Raw genomic sequence first — 18,900 nt, 5'->3', positions numbered from 1 at the left:
GCACACTGATTTTGTGTTTTATGTGTTGTCTGGTTAGTGATGGGAGGTGCAGGTTTTTTGAGTGTCTGCTTTGGAGGTCTGTGATGCTTTTGCAGGTTTCTATTTAGAGCCTCTGAGTATGATTTCATGTATTTATGTGTATTTTTTGCCAGTGCTGGTTTAGTATGTCTATGTGAGGCTGGAGGTGTGGTGCAAGTGTTAACCTTCTCCTCATGACTGCCTGTTCCAGTCTTGGGTGGAGAGAACTTAGCCTCCAATTTAGCTATATAAAATTGCATATGTCTCATATGTTAATGTTTTGTGGTAGGAGGAGAGGGTTGTCTGTGTATATGAGGCAGTTGTAACATTGCCTCAGGATACCCAGGTTCACCAGTTGGACTGGAGAGTATACCTGAAATTACCCTTTGGTCATGCCTGAATAGTAGGGTGAGCTGCTTAGTCGCTTGGTTGGTGAGGGATGAATAATGAGCCTTGCCCTTCTGGGCAATCAAGTGTCGGGGTATATTAGTGCTTGCTATTAGGTCTGAGCAAATGCTGGACTGTAGGATGCTTTTTAAGTGCAGAGGTTGAGAGTTAGACTACTTTCATGGGAAAAACTGAAGAGAAGACTTGTTGGAGCCGGGATAAATTTAGCCCTACCTGACCGGCGCTGCCCAGACGTGCAAAACCGTGCAAGTGCGGTTTTTACAGCAGAGAAATGAAAGAGATAGAAATTAGCCCAAAATGGCCTATAAACTACTAACTTCTGGGCTGGAACCACTCCTCCAGGGACAGATGGCTGCTCAAAGCTCCCTCTCTCACAGGTGAACAGAGAAACCTCCTTCTATCCAAGCAAGGTATGGGCAACTCAGAAACTTGTAACATAGCCCTGAATTCAGCATTAGCCTGAAAACTGGACTATACTAGCTTAGAAAGGTTTGAAACAAGGACATTTTTTTGAAAAGATAAGGCAAAAACAGTAACAAATACACTTAAAACAGCTTTAAACGACTACAAACAGTAAAAAAAAAACCACTTAAAACAGCTTTCGATGACTACAAGCAATCAGAAAAGGCTTTTAAACAAATTACCCAATTAATCAGTAAAAAAATCTCAAAACTGAGTCCTGTTCCTGTAGTCTTCAATCAGACAAGTTCTAACTGCACACTCCTGCCACTAGGGTTCAGGGGACCCTTCTCCAAAAAAGAAGGCCTGGATTAGTGCTCAAGTTACACAAACAAAGCTAGATTCAGCAGGCCGGGATCTAGTCTATGCTACAGCAAACAAGGCGCACCAATTTCAGTAAGAAACAGTTCAAATATGCAGGCACTATAAGCCTTTAACCAGAAATTCCCAGCTCAGAAGGGCAGAGTCCAGCCACTCCTCCCACAAGAGTGCAGACCACAAACCTTCTTAATGTAAAATAACTGTTTCAGTTCCCTCTTTCTTTAGTTGTAGTTTTTCATTTATTATTTTGTTTTTCTGAAGCAAGTAACTAGAATGTATTTGGCATCCATAGTTACAGAGCAAACATCTGGTTCTAACTCTGCACCAGCAGTAAGGGGGTAGTACTCTCATTAAATAAAACAAGAAACAATTTCACACAGTTAGTTCTTTATCTGGACATTTTCCTGTTTTGTATTCTAAGCTCAGATTGTATTGCAAAAATAATTTGTAATTTGGTTTTGCTGAAGAAGACCAAGACTTTAGGAATGAGGCAAAGCAATTAACTACCATGTGCTGAGCAGTCAATGGATTGACCGGATTACTCCACATCAGTCATGACTTTTGTTTACACTGTACTATTTATCTGAGTAAGAATAAAGATGCTTTGAACTTCCAGCTTTGACTTTATGCATGTCAGTGGCATGCTGAAAAGCTCATGCTGTCAAACAGGAGCAAGTAAAGTCAGTAATAAACAGATAAGATAAAGTAAAATAAACCACAAAATATTTTAAAGTATCACTTGCATCTTCATCAGTCAAGGGGCAAACACAAGCATAAATTAAATAAAAGCTTTCAAGTCTGAATAACATCTCAGCCCTTCCTTCCCATAAATAACCCACTTATACACAGCAGCTGCTTGACTTCAATTGAACAGACTACAACCCAGCGATCTGTTCTAGAAAAAAATATAAAATAATACTTGTTTCCTATTCTTCGAGACATTATGTGAGACAATTTAAAATGATTCCGAAACTTCCTCTGTTAAATTGAATCATGCGTTTGTAATGAAATGCTTTTATGGAATCTCTTTGTAAAAAATACCATTTTAATTCCTTTGTAGAGTAAGACAGGCGCTTTACAGTAAGAATTATGTAAACTCTGTGAACACACTGGAACAAAGACAAATTAGGAAACCGAAAATAGAGGCAAAAAAATCAGTATGTTTCCACATATCTAGAAATCTTGCAATAAAAAAATAGTGTAATACTAAAAGAAATACGTTAAACCAGCTTGTATATAATTATTCACCAAAAGGCATTTCAGTTATATTTGCAAATTATCAACAGAAATACTATGTAAACAAAATGTTTCTCATACAAAATTACAATTAAATTATTCCAGAATATGTGCTGATAATTATTACATATTTTAATGCAGAAAACCAATATTTTTAAACAACATTAATGAATAATGTAAAATATGTGCATGGAAAGTCAGAAACCTGTCCTTCGTCTTATGTAGTATATCCTGTTTCTGTGAGGCTAGAGTTTATAGGTTCATAGGTAAGTACTAGGCCAGTTGCACATGTGGGCCATTTTAAGCCTATCTAATTTCCCTTTTTGTGCCTGGAATAACATATTCCATTGGTTATAGATTTATTATTATTTATTATTTATTTACTTATTTGGCATTTGTTTGCTGGGGAAAGTCCAGCTGGGTCAGAAAATACTCATTTTCAGCAGAGGCCTGGAGAGAAAAGCTCCACATATAGTTAAATAACTGCTTGTAGCAGAGTGAGAAAAAACTTGACATACATAATACAGTCATATAACATTCACTAGCAGTTGAAACATAGCGTGAACATAGGAAAATGCAATGATAATGCATCATACATGATTTACATAACAGAGAATAATACATAATAGGATAAGAGAATATAGAGAAAAAATATGCTGCTAACATATATGATGAAAAATGTCTTGAGATCAAAAGATATATGAATAAATTATATTAATCTAATTATTTTATGTGCAAATTGCAAGATTTTAAGTAGCTTGATATAGAGTATGTATGGGACTGAAAAGAAAAGCAGAAAGTCAAAAGTAACTAGAGAAATATATAGGAAAATAGGATGAGGGGTCATGAGAAGTTAAAAAGGATATAACTGTTAAAAGAATAGAGATTGGGAGGGGACAGAAGGAGACATAAAGAGAGGACTGAGATATAGGCTGGGTGCTTAGCTTGACCTAGAATAGATATGTGACCAAGCAGAAAGGCAAAAATAGCTGGAGGAATATACAAGGAAATTAGGGTGAAATGTTATGAAATAAGTTAGAAATGGATCCATCTATCCATCCATCTACATCCCCTTTTTCCCATTTTTTTCAAATGGGGTCAGGAGGTCACTTCAACAGTGACAATCATCTAGAATCAAGGTTTACGCTGCCAGGTGACTAGCTCTGCCATGGTAGCTTTTCTACACCACACACTTGTACACTCACATCTATGGCCAATTTAGAGTGTCCTGTTCACGTACTCCACATCTTTGGAATGTGGAAGGAAACTGGAGCACCAGGAGGAAACCCACTTGAACACAGGGATGACATGTATATTCCACACAGAAGGCACCCAACTGAGAATTGAATCTGGGAACCTCTTGCTGTGAGGCAACAACACTATCTGCTGTGCCACTGTGCCACCCCAAGTTAGAAATGGTTACATGAAGAGAGATTGGGAGGAGTTAGAAGAAGACAGAAGGACAGGACTGAAATAGAGGTGGGGTGCAAGAGAAGGGTAGTAGATGTAAAGGTAGGAAAGGTGATGTACTAGAAGGAGTAAGAATAACAGAGGTAGAAAAGGTGGTAGAGTAGCTCAGTCAGGACTAGAGCAGGAGCAGATGCAAGATTTCACTAAGTATATTTTAGAGAGCATTTAAAGGAATGCAGGTTAGTAATAGTTTTGGTAGTTGGTGTTCCATAATTTTGCTTAGGCCTTGGATTTTTCTGGGTTTATATATTGTGAGGAGCTACTTATTTTCCGATCTCAGATGTCTACTTGGGAATTAAAAGTTGATTAATGGGCTAACAGCAGGACAGGTTGATGGGTTCTGGATGACTTTGTATATTGTAATAAGTTGAATGTACTGGTGGTGGAGGTTGGGGTTCAAGCCAGTTTAGGGAATATACGGGTTTACAGTGATGAGTTGCAGGGGCTGAATTTATGGCAAATTTGGTAGCTTTGTTATAGCAGCTTTCAGGTTTGTTTTATAAGGAAGTCTGTAAGTTAATTAGAATCGGGGCCCCATATAATAGTGAGGGCAAGAGGTAGGTTTTGGCCAGGGTAATGTTGGTAAATAAGGTCAGGAAACTTTTGTTCCTGTGTAGCATGCCTAGTTTTTTATGGGTTTTCTTGATGCTATTTTGGATGTGGAGGTCAAACTTAAGATTATCATTAAATGACTCCTAGTAGTTTGGTATGCTGAAACAATTCAAATTCAGTATTGTTTGTGGAAATGTTCTTGAAATTTGTTTTGTTAGCACTGTGAGGTTTGCGGGTAAAAAGAAGAAGCTTTGTTATTTTTGGGTTCAGTAGGAGTTGAGCATTGTAGAGCCAGGTTTCTATGGATGAGAAAGCTTGTTGTGTTATTGTTGTAAGTGTGCTAATGTGCTTGATAGTCAGATGATAGTGGAGTCATCTGCCTATTGAAATAGGTTGCCTTCACAAGAGGATGTATATAAGTTGTTAATAAAAACATTAAATTACAGTGGGCCAAAAATAGATCCCTGTGGTTCACCTGTGGAGATGATGTGATATGTGGAGATGGAGCCTTGCAATTTCACTGCCTGCTCCCTGTCTTTTGAGTAGCTAAAAAAATACTGAACTGAAGGTGAAGACAGACCGATATTGGAAAGTTGTTTAAGGAGTTTGGAGTGAGACACCATATCAAAGGCTTCTGACAAGTCAAGAGATACTGCAGATACTAGTTTGCCAGAGTCACGGACTTTGTTGACATTGTCCATAAAAGATGGTAAGGCAGTAGAGCTTCTGTGGGCAGATCTAAAGCCATGTTGGGTGTTGGTAAGATTATTATGTGTGAGATGGTGAAGAAGTTGTTGATGCACACATTTTTCCAGAATCTTATGGAGGGTGGACATGACTGCAATGAAAAAAAAAATATGATGTCAGTGGAGTTTCCTCCCTTATGCAAAGGGATAATATCTGCCATTTTCCAAAGGTTAGGAACATATGAGTCAGCTATGGATTTACTAATCAGGATGCTAATAAGGAAAGGTATTGCATCAGCAGCAAGTTTAAGATATTCTGGTGGGAGGTTGTCAGCTGAGGTTGAGCAAGGTTTTACTTTTTGTAATATTTTTTTTATTAGAGATAAAGGGATATGATGAAAGGTAAAGTGGAAATGGTTGGGTGTTAGGGTATTGGAGTGGGAATAGTTATATGAATTTGTTTGGTGTGATCTGTAAGGTTTAGTGTTGGAAAAATTAATTGAAATAGTAAGTTGGGGTGGATTAATTGGAATTGTAGTTAAGTTGGCAATGGACTTTATAAAGTTTATATTGAATTTGATGGCTGTCTGCTGAGGTGGTATATCCGGGTGGATCATTTGTATTTTCTTGGTTGAGGAGGGATGATATAGAGGATGAGAATTTCTTGGGGTTGTTTTTATGGGTATCTTTTTTAATACCTTTACTGAATTATCACTTGTGACACAAGCACACTTATATTTATATAAAAATAATCAAACTGCATTAACAAGTTAGAATTAAACATTATGCTTCACATACATTGCAATATATGATATAACCTAGGCAATATTACATACATTATTCAATTCCTATCCCTTTATTGAACAGTAAACATCTTTATTAAACCATCACATTACATAAGCAATCATACATTTATATAAATTAAAACAAACCACACCAATACAATCCTAGTTTCAAACATTTTACATCACAAACCATACTGAAACACTTCCAGCTGCAAACATTATACATCAGTTAAACATTACATAGCTCATTTAAGTCCTGCCTTCTTTTAGACTTCATTCCTCCCTTGTACATACTTGTTCTTACAATTCCCATTTTTTTCTATGCAGTTTGCTCCTACCTTTTTCTAAAAATCTCAATTCCAGTTGTTCTATCTCTATTACTATATTCACCACTTGTAATATAGTTGGTTTTGTTTTTGATTTGCATTTTCTACTAATTGCTTTTCTGGCAGCCACCATAATTAGGGACAGCAAGGCCTTACCATGAGTGAATAGTATAATTGTTTGTCATGGGAAATTTGTCTGTCTGATTGCGTAGTTTGTCTAAATTGAAAATTTATGTAATTTTTATTCTTTAGCTAGGTAGTCCATGCTTTATATCTGTCCTTTATTAGTATTTTGCATGATTTGATAAGCCATGCAACATGGTTATTTTTTATTCTTTTTTATATACAGTGTGGGGCTAGTGTGTTACTGTTAAAATATTCAACTGCGTCATCAAGGGGAGTCTTTTTAGGATGGAATAGTCTACATATTTCAAAGTATCAATGAATAACTCTTTGTTGAATTTTTGTAGGTTGTGTATTATTTTGAGTTTGTGTTGCTTTATGGGTTGAGTGACAGTCCTATGAGCAAAGGCTGGTGTTTTCTTAAGAAAGCAGGGAGTGTAACTGAAGACGTAACATTATGTAGACTAAAACTAATATTCAATCCAGGGTTAACTGTTGGGTATTAATTTTAATATATTTCACTGGAGTATTTATTAATTGAGTAAAACCACAGAGGTTTATATTGTTAGCTGACTGGTGTGAAGATAAGGCTTGCAAGTCAATATTAACATCAACTAGGATAATAGTTTCATTATGTATTATTTCAGAAAATCAAGGATAGAATATTTTCATGAATGTGAATGTTTTGTCTAGGGGGTTTATATAAAACTGCAATGCAAATGCTCTTGGATGAATTAAATTTTAGGAAAGTGATAAGGATTTCAGCTGTACCAAATGTAGATATACTATTACAGAAAGAGAGAACTGTTAATGTGTTTGAGAAGACTATGGCTATTCTGCCAGGATTTTTATATTCTGTATCTATTCTGATAATGCTGTAACCAGGAGGTAGAATTTCAGTATCTTTAATTTCAGGTTTCTGACAGGTTTCTGTAATGGCAAGGATGACTGTGTTAGACTGCATTAACCAAGCATGACAGCCTGTAATTTTACTGCATATGCTCCTAATTTTAATTTTTTTGCCCTTGTACTGTGGTTAGGACCTGGATTGGGGTGAATGTACCCACACAGATGTATGTCAGTGAAAGAATGTCTAGTTAGCCTGAGAGGTTTGGAAGATCTGGATACATGTATTAATTTTAGGTTAGAATAGCTAGTACTGGATATGTTTGGGGTATGAATAGAAGAAGGTAAGTATAGAGATTAGACATGGGGATATTAGAAGGAAACTTGTGATAAAGGGATTGAGTAGAAAGGTTGAGGTAATAGTTGAAGGATAGCTGAGTAGAAAAGGAATGTGGCAACAGACATGGAAGTGTGTTGTGGGTAGAGATGCTGCTTTTTAAAAAAAAATTAGACTGCAGTGGGAACTGGATAGAGTGAGATAGAAGTGGAGCCAAAAGAAGTATAAGTTTAGAGTATGTGGGGGTGTGTGGGAATTGGGAGTAGGGTAGGGGAGCAGAATGAAGCCTGAGCATAGCAACAGTTGAACAGAGTGGTTCTCACACTAGTACTGGAGTTTTTCAATGAAAACAATCTATAAGACAACCAGAGGGTACATAAAATCATAAGGATTTATACCAAGTAACCTAAACTGGATTGCAGCTTGAGAACAACTCAAACAAGTTCATTTAGAGTGTGCTATACATACATAAGAGAAAATTGAGGGAACACAAAGAGTAAGGAAGATGGACAAGAATGTGTATCAAGTTTATTATATTAAGGCAGAAGAAATCAAATTATGCTTCCAAATCAATGTAAGTAATGGGCCGATCAAGAAAAAATGTCTCTGGTCAGAGTGGTACAGAGTATTAAGCCAATTTTATTTTCTTTGTATTGAATCTTGGGACTGGGTAATTAGAAATCCACAAAGAGAAATTGCTATAGAAGTTATTAACAAAACAGAGTTATAATGACACTAATACACTAATATAGCTTTATTAGAAAAAAGTTGAAGGAAGTCCAACACAGAAATTGAAACTAAAGTTCTGCACCAACATTTCAATTGTCCACTGACACACTCTAGGCAAATATAATTAAGACACTTTGAGGATGATTGCCAGGAAAGTAGTATGTGAGGGAGTCCAACTGCACTGAGTGTTAGTTAAGGCTGGGAAAATTCTACCGATAAAGTAAAAGAGAAAAACGTTTACTATAGATAAGAGCAGATAATTAATAGAAAAAGATAGAGAGTACTTTATTGTGTGTACTATGATTACATTATTAAAAGAAGTAAAATATAGCTTGTTGTTCCTAGACTCTAAGTACATTAACTAAAAATTATCTACTGACTAGACTGCAATGAAAATACAATGACATTAAATTATACATTTAGAGCAGCAGTGCAGCAACATGTACAGATTCATACAATGAGAACCATTTAGTAAATCTACAAAGGCAATTTAAGGTGCATTACTTCACAGTCCTCTATGCACATGTTCAAATTCAGTTGAAGAGAACCAGTTAAAAAAAATATATATATATTTATATGTGTGTGTGTGTGTGTGTGTGTGTGTGTGTGTGTGTGTGTGTGCACGTCTATATATATATATATATATATATATATATATATATATATATGCGCGTGTGTGTGTGCATGCGCATGCTCGCGCGTGTGTGTGTGTGTGTGTGTGTGTGTGTGTGTATATATATATATATATATATATATATATATATATATATATATATCTATATGGGTTCCCTTTAAATCATCAAATGTTCAGAACATCGAAGTTCTGATCATCGAGACCGGAACATCGATGTTCAGAACATCGAAGGTTTAAAGTGGAAGTGCCAGGTAAGTGAGATTGTGGAATGTTGGGTGTGTATGCAGGGCAACAAGGTGCCCTGCATGTCGTGTGTGTGTGTGTGTGTGTGTGTGTGTGTGTGTGTGTGTGTGTGTGTGTGTGTGTGTGTGTGTGTGTGTGTGTGCCATCTGAGTGTTGGCATTGCAGGTAAAGTATGGGAAATCTCCTGTTTAGTGCTACCGCATATAGTGGTAAACAGGAGATTTCCCTTACCCCACTGTAGTGCGATCTCGGAGTTGGAATATTAAAGTGGGTGGATGTGCAGGGGGGCTAACATAGTGTTAGTGATTTTTTTTTTTTTTTTTTTTTTATGGTTCATTTTGAATTTTCGATGTTCTGGACATTGATGCTCTGGTCTCGATCAGAATGTCAATGTTCTGAACATTCGATGATTCAAAGTGAATCCATATATATATATATATATATATATATATATATATATATGTATATATATACATATACATATATATATAGAATTTGAGCATGCTATTTTACAGTCATATGTAATTGCACGTGTTTGAATTAAGGACTCAAACCTTTATTGTATCTTAAGATAGAGCATGGTATTTAGGACATATAATCACATAAGTGGTATTGCCCAAACCAAAAGTATTGAGTAAACAAAGTAAACAAAGGTTACAGCGCCAGAAGCAAATAATGAAAAATCAGTTCTAGTGCAGGCTGAAATTACAGGCATTTAGCTACATGAAGTACTAGCAGCTGTACGCATTATATTGAAAAATCAGTTGCAAGTGCATGCTAAAGTGCATTTAATGGCGTTGCTGCCTCACAGTTAGACGTTGCACGTTCGATTCTCAGTTAGAGCGTCTTCTGTGTGTCGACATGCATGGAGGGTGTTCCTTCGCTGAAGGTTGTGCATTAGGCCCGGCAAGCCAGCACGTAAAAATCTACTGCCAATCATTAGCGGATCGGAGTTTCGCTGTGGCGACCCCTAACCGGGAAAAGCCAAAAGACAGAAGAAGATGACAATATATGTATACATGTAAAGATAACACAGTTTTTGCTAGTCAAAAGGAATAACCCTGTTTAGAGGAGTTATAATTAACAATGTCAGTCTTTTTCTTCTTTCAGCTTTTCCCAGTTAGGGGTTGCCACAGCAGATCACCTGTCCGCTCATGACTGTCAGTGGAGTTTTACGATGTCAAGTTGCCAGCCTGGTGCCCAACCTTCCACAGAAGGCACACACATGCACACACTCACACCTAGGGCCAACTTAGAGTGTCCAATCCACCTACAGCATGTCTTTGGGATGTGGGAGGAAACCGGAGCACCCAGAGGAAACCCACACAAATGACCACAGGAAGACATGCCATCTCCACACAGAAGGCACCCCAGCTGACGATAAACAACAAATATCCTTCTCACTCAGACATTGATAGTCATGGCATGCACAAAAGTAATGAGAAGCATGGAGGGGGATGCTTAAGCAGCAACTGAAAAAAGCAGAGAATGGTGTTTTTTGCCTACAAAGAGTTTTATGTCTCAAAGCTTCATGGGAAGTGTGTCAGATAAAAGAAAAATGTGGGATTTCCAAAGATGAGTATGGTATGTTCCACTCCTGTTGTGGAGGTTTTCAGTGAAAAACAATCTGTAGGATGACTAGAGGGTAAGGAAAATCTTAAGGCTTTAAATCAAATAATCTAATTTTGATTGGAGCTCAAGAACATCTTAAACAAGTTCATTTAGAGTGTGCTATAGAGAAATAAGAGAAAACTGAGGGGACGCCAAGAGTAGGGAAGATGGACAAGACTGCATATCAAGTTAATTACATTGGGCAGAAGAAATCAAGTTATGCTTCTAAATCAATGTAAATAATGGGGCTATCTAGCAATTTTAGAGGGGAAGGTTCTCAGGTAGGTGTGCACACTTGACTCTGTTAAATAGTATTAGATAAAGTCAGTTACTTTTGTAGAGTACGTTTCTACAAACACAAAAATACCACACAAGTTGTAGAGCTGTACTGTGTACTTTTAGTTGACAGTCCTGGGACAGTTTGTTGTGACTTTGGTGATGGTTGCCACAGGAACATGTAGAAAGAGGCTCCTCAAGAAAAAAATGTCTATGGTCAAAGTGGCACAGAGAATCAAGCTAATGCTCTTTACTTTGTGTTGTATTGGGTAATCAAACCCTTAGGATCATGGCATGCTCATAATTAGTAGGTAGTCTGAAAGGGAGGCTTAAGCAGCAACAGAAAGAAGCAGAGAAATATTAGCCTTGCCCATCCCATGGTCAATAATGAAATATTACCATAGATACATTTATATTTATGACCCATTTTTAATCAGTATTTGAAGCATTAAAGAACAATTGCACTCAGATTTGTTCTATACACAAATACAATTTCATTCTCACAACTATTTAGTTGCAAATATCTAAGCTCTTCAAAATCTAGTATTTTGAGTTTTGGGTGAGATTGGTATAATTAAAAATTTCTGTTAACACTGGAGATGAGACCAGGGTTATTGACATTTTCCCACTCGGTGCCATGATCATTTATAGACTGCAGCTGGTATTTTCCTGAAAGGCTTAGCTACTAAAGAGTGTAATTGGCCATTGAACTTTAGGACTAAAATAAATAATCTAGTATCAAGTTTGCCATACATAAAGAAATCATGACTTAAGGTTATCCCTTTCAATTTTCTGCACCTTTATATTTAACCTTTGTGCACACTGTTTTGGGGCATCCGTAAAATCTTATAATGTTTAGGCATTTGTGCCTGCATTTGCTGCCTTCTAGGGACTTAACCTGTTAATGATTTAAAGATGGCTCGGAAAACAGTATCTGGGATTTTTAAAGCTTTAAAAGACAGCCTCATTAGACAATTTGAAACTAAGTAGCAACCTTTAATAAATACTTCCAGGACAAGTATAAGTATGGGCTTTCATCTACAGGTAATTAGCAGAAGTATTACAATCCAGCTGATGCTTCGGTTAGGAAAAAAACAGAAAGTCATTCAGCAAATAACAGGTTGTAGAAACCAAAGCACTACCTTACAGATGAAGGTAGTAATGTTTTAGCACAGCTCTCCTAATCCCTCACCTCTTGTGCAGAAATATTATTCTCAACAATATGTCTGCTTACAGCATAAATAGAATAACATCTGCATAAAAATGACTGGCTGCTTTGTTAAAACAGAGCAACATATACGCGTTTGTAGAGCAATGCTCACAAGATGATCAGTGAAACAAAGTGATACTGGAAAATGTAGAACTGCTGAGGGAAACGCTTAAGAAAAGAGGAGATGAAGGGGGAAAGGAGTACATGAAGGTAAAACAATGTGCTCAGTGATTTATAAACATAGCTAACAGAGGCATAGCAGCACTCTATGCACTGCATTTAGTACGCCAGCATTCAAATCAAGATTCACAGACATATACTGCAGTCTTTAACATCAATTTACAACAGACTGCTATGCTGTATGAACTCAGCATAGGTGTAAAGTGTACCCAGTGGTATATGAAGCACTCCAGCAGACAGCTCATCCTTCCTCCTGTCTGTATTTCAGCAACTATTGTACTACACAAGGTTGCATGACAGTGAAACCCAGCACAGCAGAAGAAAAGCATGTACTAAGGTATGCATTGAATACCTTAGCAATAGACATCCCTCTCTGTGCTCCCTGCAATCATTTCTTCCTGTGTTTCATAAAGATTTCTCAGTTACTAGGCATGACAGTGAAACCAGTAACTTTACCATATTATGGTAATGATGAAACCTGATGCTGTGTGAATTCCCACTGACAAGAGCTCACCAGCTTCACTGTGTAGACAAGGAACAGGTTTGCTGGTAATAGTGGGGTGTGCCTGCAGTACAGGGGGCTGCACTGCTAATAGGAATTCTTATTCCTTCATAATGGAGGTGTGACGCCATTGCCCTGGCCCAGCAATCAAGGAGCCTCAATCCTCACCACTAACACCATATAGGAGAAAGGATAACAAATACACACAGTAAAGTGCAATTTCCCTTAAGAGCACATGGAGATCACAGTCAGTCTGAAGCTGGTTGCTCCCTTGCTCTCCAGGTCCCCAATAAGACTCCCCACTGGCACTGCTATAGGGTCCAGATCTCAGCCTAGCTGGCAATCTAACCTCCAGTACCCTCTCTGTCAGTGCTTCATGCCCCTGCCCAAGTAGCTGACACACACACACACACACACACACACACACACACACACACACACACACACACACACACACACACACACTTTGAGATAAGTATTTATACAACTTCACAGACACTCCTGGGAAAGGCTGACACTGATTCTCCAGCTGTGCCCCTATGCCCAGACTATACGGTAGTAATTCCTGCCACCACCAGCTTAATAATTATCAGCTACCCAAAGGCCCTTGAAAGGGTGTCCAATTATTACTGTGCAATATTATTATTCAATAGAAGTGTAACTAAGCAGTCAAGGCTTATTGGAAGGGCTTAATCCAGGGTCACTTATAAGCATGCAATGTACTCTAGAGCTTAATTTATCTCTACATAAACCAGCCACAGTTGAAAAGGGTTTAAAAATATTTAATAATAAATACTGAAAAGACAAGACAATACTACTACACCACAGTGCCATTCAAGAGTTCGGAGATCACACAGAAACTTAAAATAATTCAGTAGTACAGTTCTGACATAACAGAAAAACACTTAGTCTAATATTTTCTAATTCCTAGTTATTGCTACAAGAAAACATACTTCTAAGATAACTTACTTAAGAGAGCATAACGCAGTGCTGATGAGTTAAATGTCCAAGATCAAAATGCTTACAGTCTCCCTCTGAGCAATAGTTTTTAAAATCCCTAACAAACATTTCTGCTGGACCCTCCCAGATTACATATTTTTTTGACACTTAGGTTTTCTCAGTATACACATTACATCATTTTGACACTTATCCTGGGGTTCCCAGGCCAACATTCTACATTATTTAGCAAGCTAACACCTGCTCAGGAAGCTACAACAATAAAAGACATTTCACATGTGCACTCTAGTAATTATCCCTTAAGTTAAAACAATAAAACAAATGTGCTAGTCCAGATCGAATGACTCTGAGCTCTGGAGATCAAAGAGCATACAAGACATAATTTTAATTTCAAAGAACAGATATGAAATGCTTGACTTAGTTTTCCTTACAGCAGATGGCAATGTTGCTACAATCTTGAAGTTCAACATTTTATTATTTTCTTTCATTTAAGAAACAAGCCTGTATTTTACATTTATATTTACAAATGCCAGAATTATGTATCAGATTCTATTTGGCTAGGCTAGCAACCTACACCCATCTCTACCAGTCTTCACAGGAGGCCCTGTATGTTTTTTTTTTGACAGTGCTAATATGTTCCTCGGCTCCTAAGACAATTATCTCAGATGTATTAAGATACATACCTAAAAATAGGTAGCATTGACCATCTCATTGGGAAAAACCCACAATGTTCTTCAAATATGAGTCATATCTGGATTCTCTGTAGTGAAGAATTTAAACATTCATGAGGCAATTGAGAGCTCAAGGAAGTCTAAGCTGTACTGAAATTGCTGAATTTTGACTGCAAAGTGCTATTGTGTATCTCCAAAGGACCTAGTTGTATTAATGCACATATGCAATCCTGTGGCAAAGGAAAATGATTGTTTGGAGGTGAACCATCCTGCAATTGGTCTACATGAACAATTACAGTTGACAATCCAAGCTATTTTTTACTCAGATCATTATATACCCTAGAGTCCAAATATAGCCAAACTTAAAACCCCAAGCCATCGTCCTCAAGAGATATTTATCTGGGAGCTCAGTTTTGACCAGTAGTTACCCGTAGAACTGCAAGTCTGAGGAGAATGGTATGTCTGTTAAACAAAGACTCAGTGGGGGAGGCCCTAGCATTTTTCAAAGGTGCATGAAGCTTAAAGTGTCCAACACCCACCAGTCTCTGATAACGTATTTCAAGCTGGAGATTATGACTCCTATCTTGCTTTCTTTTCCTAGAGGACTGAGTTCGGAATATGAGACATTTGACCCTGTCGGATGTCAGCCTTCAACAAACTGCTGAAGTGAAAGAATCTTTTCACTTAACTATCCTGACACTGTATATGCCTTACATCAATATCCAAACATAATATAGTATTAGAACACTTAGTAATCCAATTAAGCAAGAATCTGCAGTTATTTATTTATTTATGTATTTATTTTGGCTTGTAGCTTTAAATTGCTGCTACCTTCTTTCTATTTGGGCTATCTACTAGATGTGCCAACAGGATTCAAGATTAGCAATTGCCTTACCTAGCCACTATTAGTCTCATGTTATGTATGTTAATAGTATTTTGTGACAACAAAGCAATTTTCAAACAATTTAGTCATAAATCTTACAAATTGTCTGTCATTTGTGCAATCCGCTGAACCACTAAGTTATTTTGCTTTGTTTCTTGAATTTTCAGGTATAAAAATGCCTCTACAATCACAATCTCTAAAACTGTAGAGAAGTATTTCAGAAAATTGGAAATCATGTTCTCAACATCTCATCTGTATATCACTGCAAGTGAACTTGGGCACAAAACTATCAAAGTATTTATACATCTGCATTTAGTGAGGTGGAAAGAGATATGACTGTAAATTTCAGACATATCAAGAGCAATAATCTATATAACGTTGAATTTCACAACATTGAGACCATAACATTGAAAATTCTAAACACTGAAAACTCAAAACACTGAAAACTCATCACATTGAAAGTGTGCTTCATAACATTGAAAACTACAGTGCACAAGTAAATAAGATTCCCTCCACTTACAATACCTAGCTAACAAACACACTTTCTACTACATTTCTGCAGGTGGCAAGCCCTCCCTGCACCTCTCACCCCCCCCCCCCCATAAATTAAATATATCAACTCCAAGATCGCGCTGCAGTGGAAAAAAGTTAATTTCCTAACCTCAGTGTATGGTGATCTTGGAGTTGGTAAATTTAACTGACGGGGGTGAAGGGCTTGATCCCTGCAGAAACACAGTAGAAAGTGCGTTTATTTGCTAGTTAGGTGTTGTTATAGATGGAGAGGATGTTATTTACATATGCATTGTAATTTTCAATGTTATGAAGCACACTTTCAATGTTCTGAGTTTTCAATGTTTTGGGATTTAGATGTTTTGATATACATATATATATATATATATATATATATATATATATATATATATATATATATATATATATATATATATATATATATATATATATATATATATATATATATATATATATATGAGATATTTTCTTCTACTAGAAACCAAGGAGTTAAGAGACTATAGATACTTATGGCACCAAACTTAAACATAGGGCTCACAATTGTGGCTTTGGTGACATGGCTAATTCACTTGTAAGATAAAGTATTGTTTGTGAAATCACAAATGAACATCTAAGGACTTTTGACAAAAACTGCTTTAACACTATAAAAAGCCATTAATGTATGTATATAAATTGAACTGTCAAATATGCAACAAAAAAAAAATGTGATAATGGTTGTGTGAAAATAAAAATTGTACAAGAAAATGGAATAAAAACAAAGCCTAATATCACTAAAAATAGTAAAAAATAAAACTGCGTGTAAACATAAGGTAAGCAAGATGGTACCTGGTAACAAACAAGCAGGCAGAATTAACACCCACTGCAAATGTTGTAGATACAAGCAGGATAAAGCCTAAATAACGTCCATAGGTTTTGTGGGGAGAATAGCCGGTTTACCTGTACCTGCAAAATAAATAAATAAATAAATGCATCATCATGGTAGCAATGCTTCAGAGTCAAAAGAATTGTATAGTTTATTGGATACATCGCAAATTACAGAAAGTCATAGTGATTTCAGTGAGGATCAGAATGAGTGTCTGCATTCAGTCCAAACTGTGAACAAGAATAAAAGTAACTTTTGATCTGACAAGCTATAGATTAAAGGCAAATAAGTTGCTATATAAAGTCAGAATCTAATTAGAAAGTGTTGTACTTAAATTGAAGATTGTATAAGTCAGTATACATGTAACTGTCATATTCTGCGTACAAATGCAAAGTATTAGATCATTTGTGGTTAGACAGCATATATGAAAATCAAAAGCACAGGATATTGTTCTAACTATGCCACTGCAAGCACTGTTAAAACAATGAAATATTTTGGGTAGACATGTTTAAGTCATATGTAAGGTAGTGAAGAGAATTCATGCCATTTGCATTAATAATGTCACAATTTCTGTAGCAAAATGTGTCAACAGTTCAGTTGACAGTCAAAATGTGCATTTCATTCATAATGGAGGCACACAAGGTCATTACAAATTCTTGATATTTCCATCTGGGATCTTGTTGGCTCCTGAGATATTCCAAAGGGCATCAGCAGCAATTGTAGATGAAAGGCTAAATAGACTAGTAAAACCAACAGATGACATACCATTTTTGGGGTCCTAGAAAGCAATAAAATGACTGATAACTGATAAAGTTACTGGACAGACAGGTAAAAAACTGGAATGTAGTAAAGACGATTGACAGATCTGTTCACCTCGTTGAAATAAGTGTGACGTGTTAGTAGAAAATGATCTTCAAAAAGACACTAACTAGGTAATACATGACATGACATGTTTTGCCCTCAGGTCATCAGTACAGCACAGTTTGACTGTTGCTTGAGAAAGCTTATAAAGCAACATGATATTCCCAACATCTGGCTTCATGGTATTGTACAGCAAACACAAAGACTAAGATAAGTCAAAGTCTTCACTGTAAAACACTGTAAACCTCCTTTGAAGGAGGCCTATGTGACACATGCATATGACCCATGAAGGACATTAATGTGTTCAACTCTAAGGCTTCTGAATGCCCACTGTCTTCTTATTTTTTTTTTAATATTTAATGACACATTCAGGCCTTTAAAGCCAAACCCCACTAGCTGCAGACATGACATGTTTCACACTTTTTATGAGCTCATCAAACAGAGCATAAGTGGTTAGCTTGGTTTTTGCTGTGAAATCTCAGCTTATAAATCAACTTGATGTCCCCAGCATTAGGGTGACTGTAAAATATCCCAGGCAGCAATAAAGACAAAGGGCAAAACCATCATACAGAATAGTCAAAAAGCTAACCATGAACAGAAAGGCTCTAAATAAGTCAGAGTCTATGCTGTGCAATACCGCAAACCTCTTTTGAAGAAGGCCCATGGGTTATATGGAAATGACCCCTAAGGACAGTCAAGTGTTAAACTCTAAGACTTCTGAATGCTGACTAACTTTTGACTTAATGGTCCATTCAAACCATTAAAGCCAAACCCCACTAACTGTAAACATGATGTGTTTTGCCCTTTTATGGGCTCATCAGTACAGCATAACTGGCTAGTTTGGTCATTCTTTGATGAATCTCAGGTTATAAAACAACTTGATGTCACTAACATTAGGATGACTACAAAATATCCCAAACAAAAATTAAGACAGATGGTAGAAATGTTACATAGAAAACCCATTAAGCCAACAACAAACAGAACAACCCCAGATAGTAAACCTCCTTTGAAGTAGGCCTTTGAAATATATGCAATTATCTGTTAAAGACATTAAAGTGATCAGCGTTAAGGTTTCCGAATGCTCAGGCACTGACTTTTTATTTCTTTTACATTTTTAATGATTCATTCAAGCCTTTAAAGTCAAATGTAGACTTCACGTTTCACTCTTTTTATAAGCTTATCA

General features: G+C 36.7%; 1 protein-coding gene across 1 annotated transcript in view; it reads right to left on the bottom strand.

Annotated features, from left to right (window-relative positions):
* Positions 1 to 18,900, bottom strand: part of LOC122795553 (interleukin-31 receptor subunit alpha-like) — a 1,451,325-nt gene that overhangs the window by 1,226,404 nt on the left and 206,021 nt on the right. Inside the window, exon 2 of the mRNA XM_044063779.1 lies at positions 16,820 to 16,936. The gene's annotated coding sequence lies outside the window, so the exon portion shown is untranslated. The remainder of the gene's footprint in view (positions 1 to 16,819; positions 16,937 to 18,900) is intronic.

This window comes from Protopterus annectens, chromosome 2.part2 (genome assembly GCF_019279795.1).
Source record: "Protopterus annectens isolate FY-2018-M chromosome 2.part2, PAN1.0, whole genome shotgun sequence".
Classification (NCBI taxonomy): Eukaryota; Metazoa; Chordata; order Ceratodontiformes; family Protopteridae; genus Protopterus; species Protopterus annectens.
This window is presented reverse-complemented; position numbering and strand designations above follow the sequence as displayed.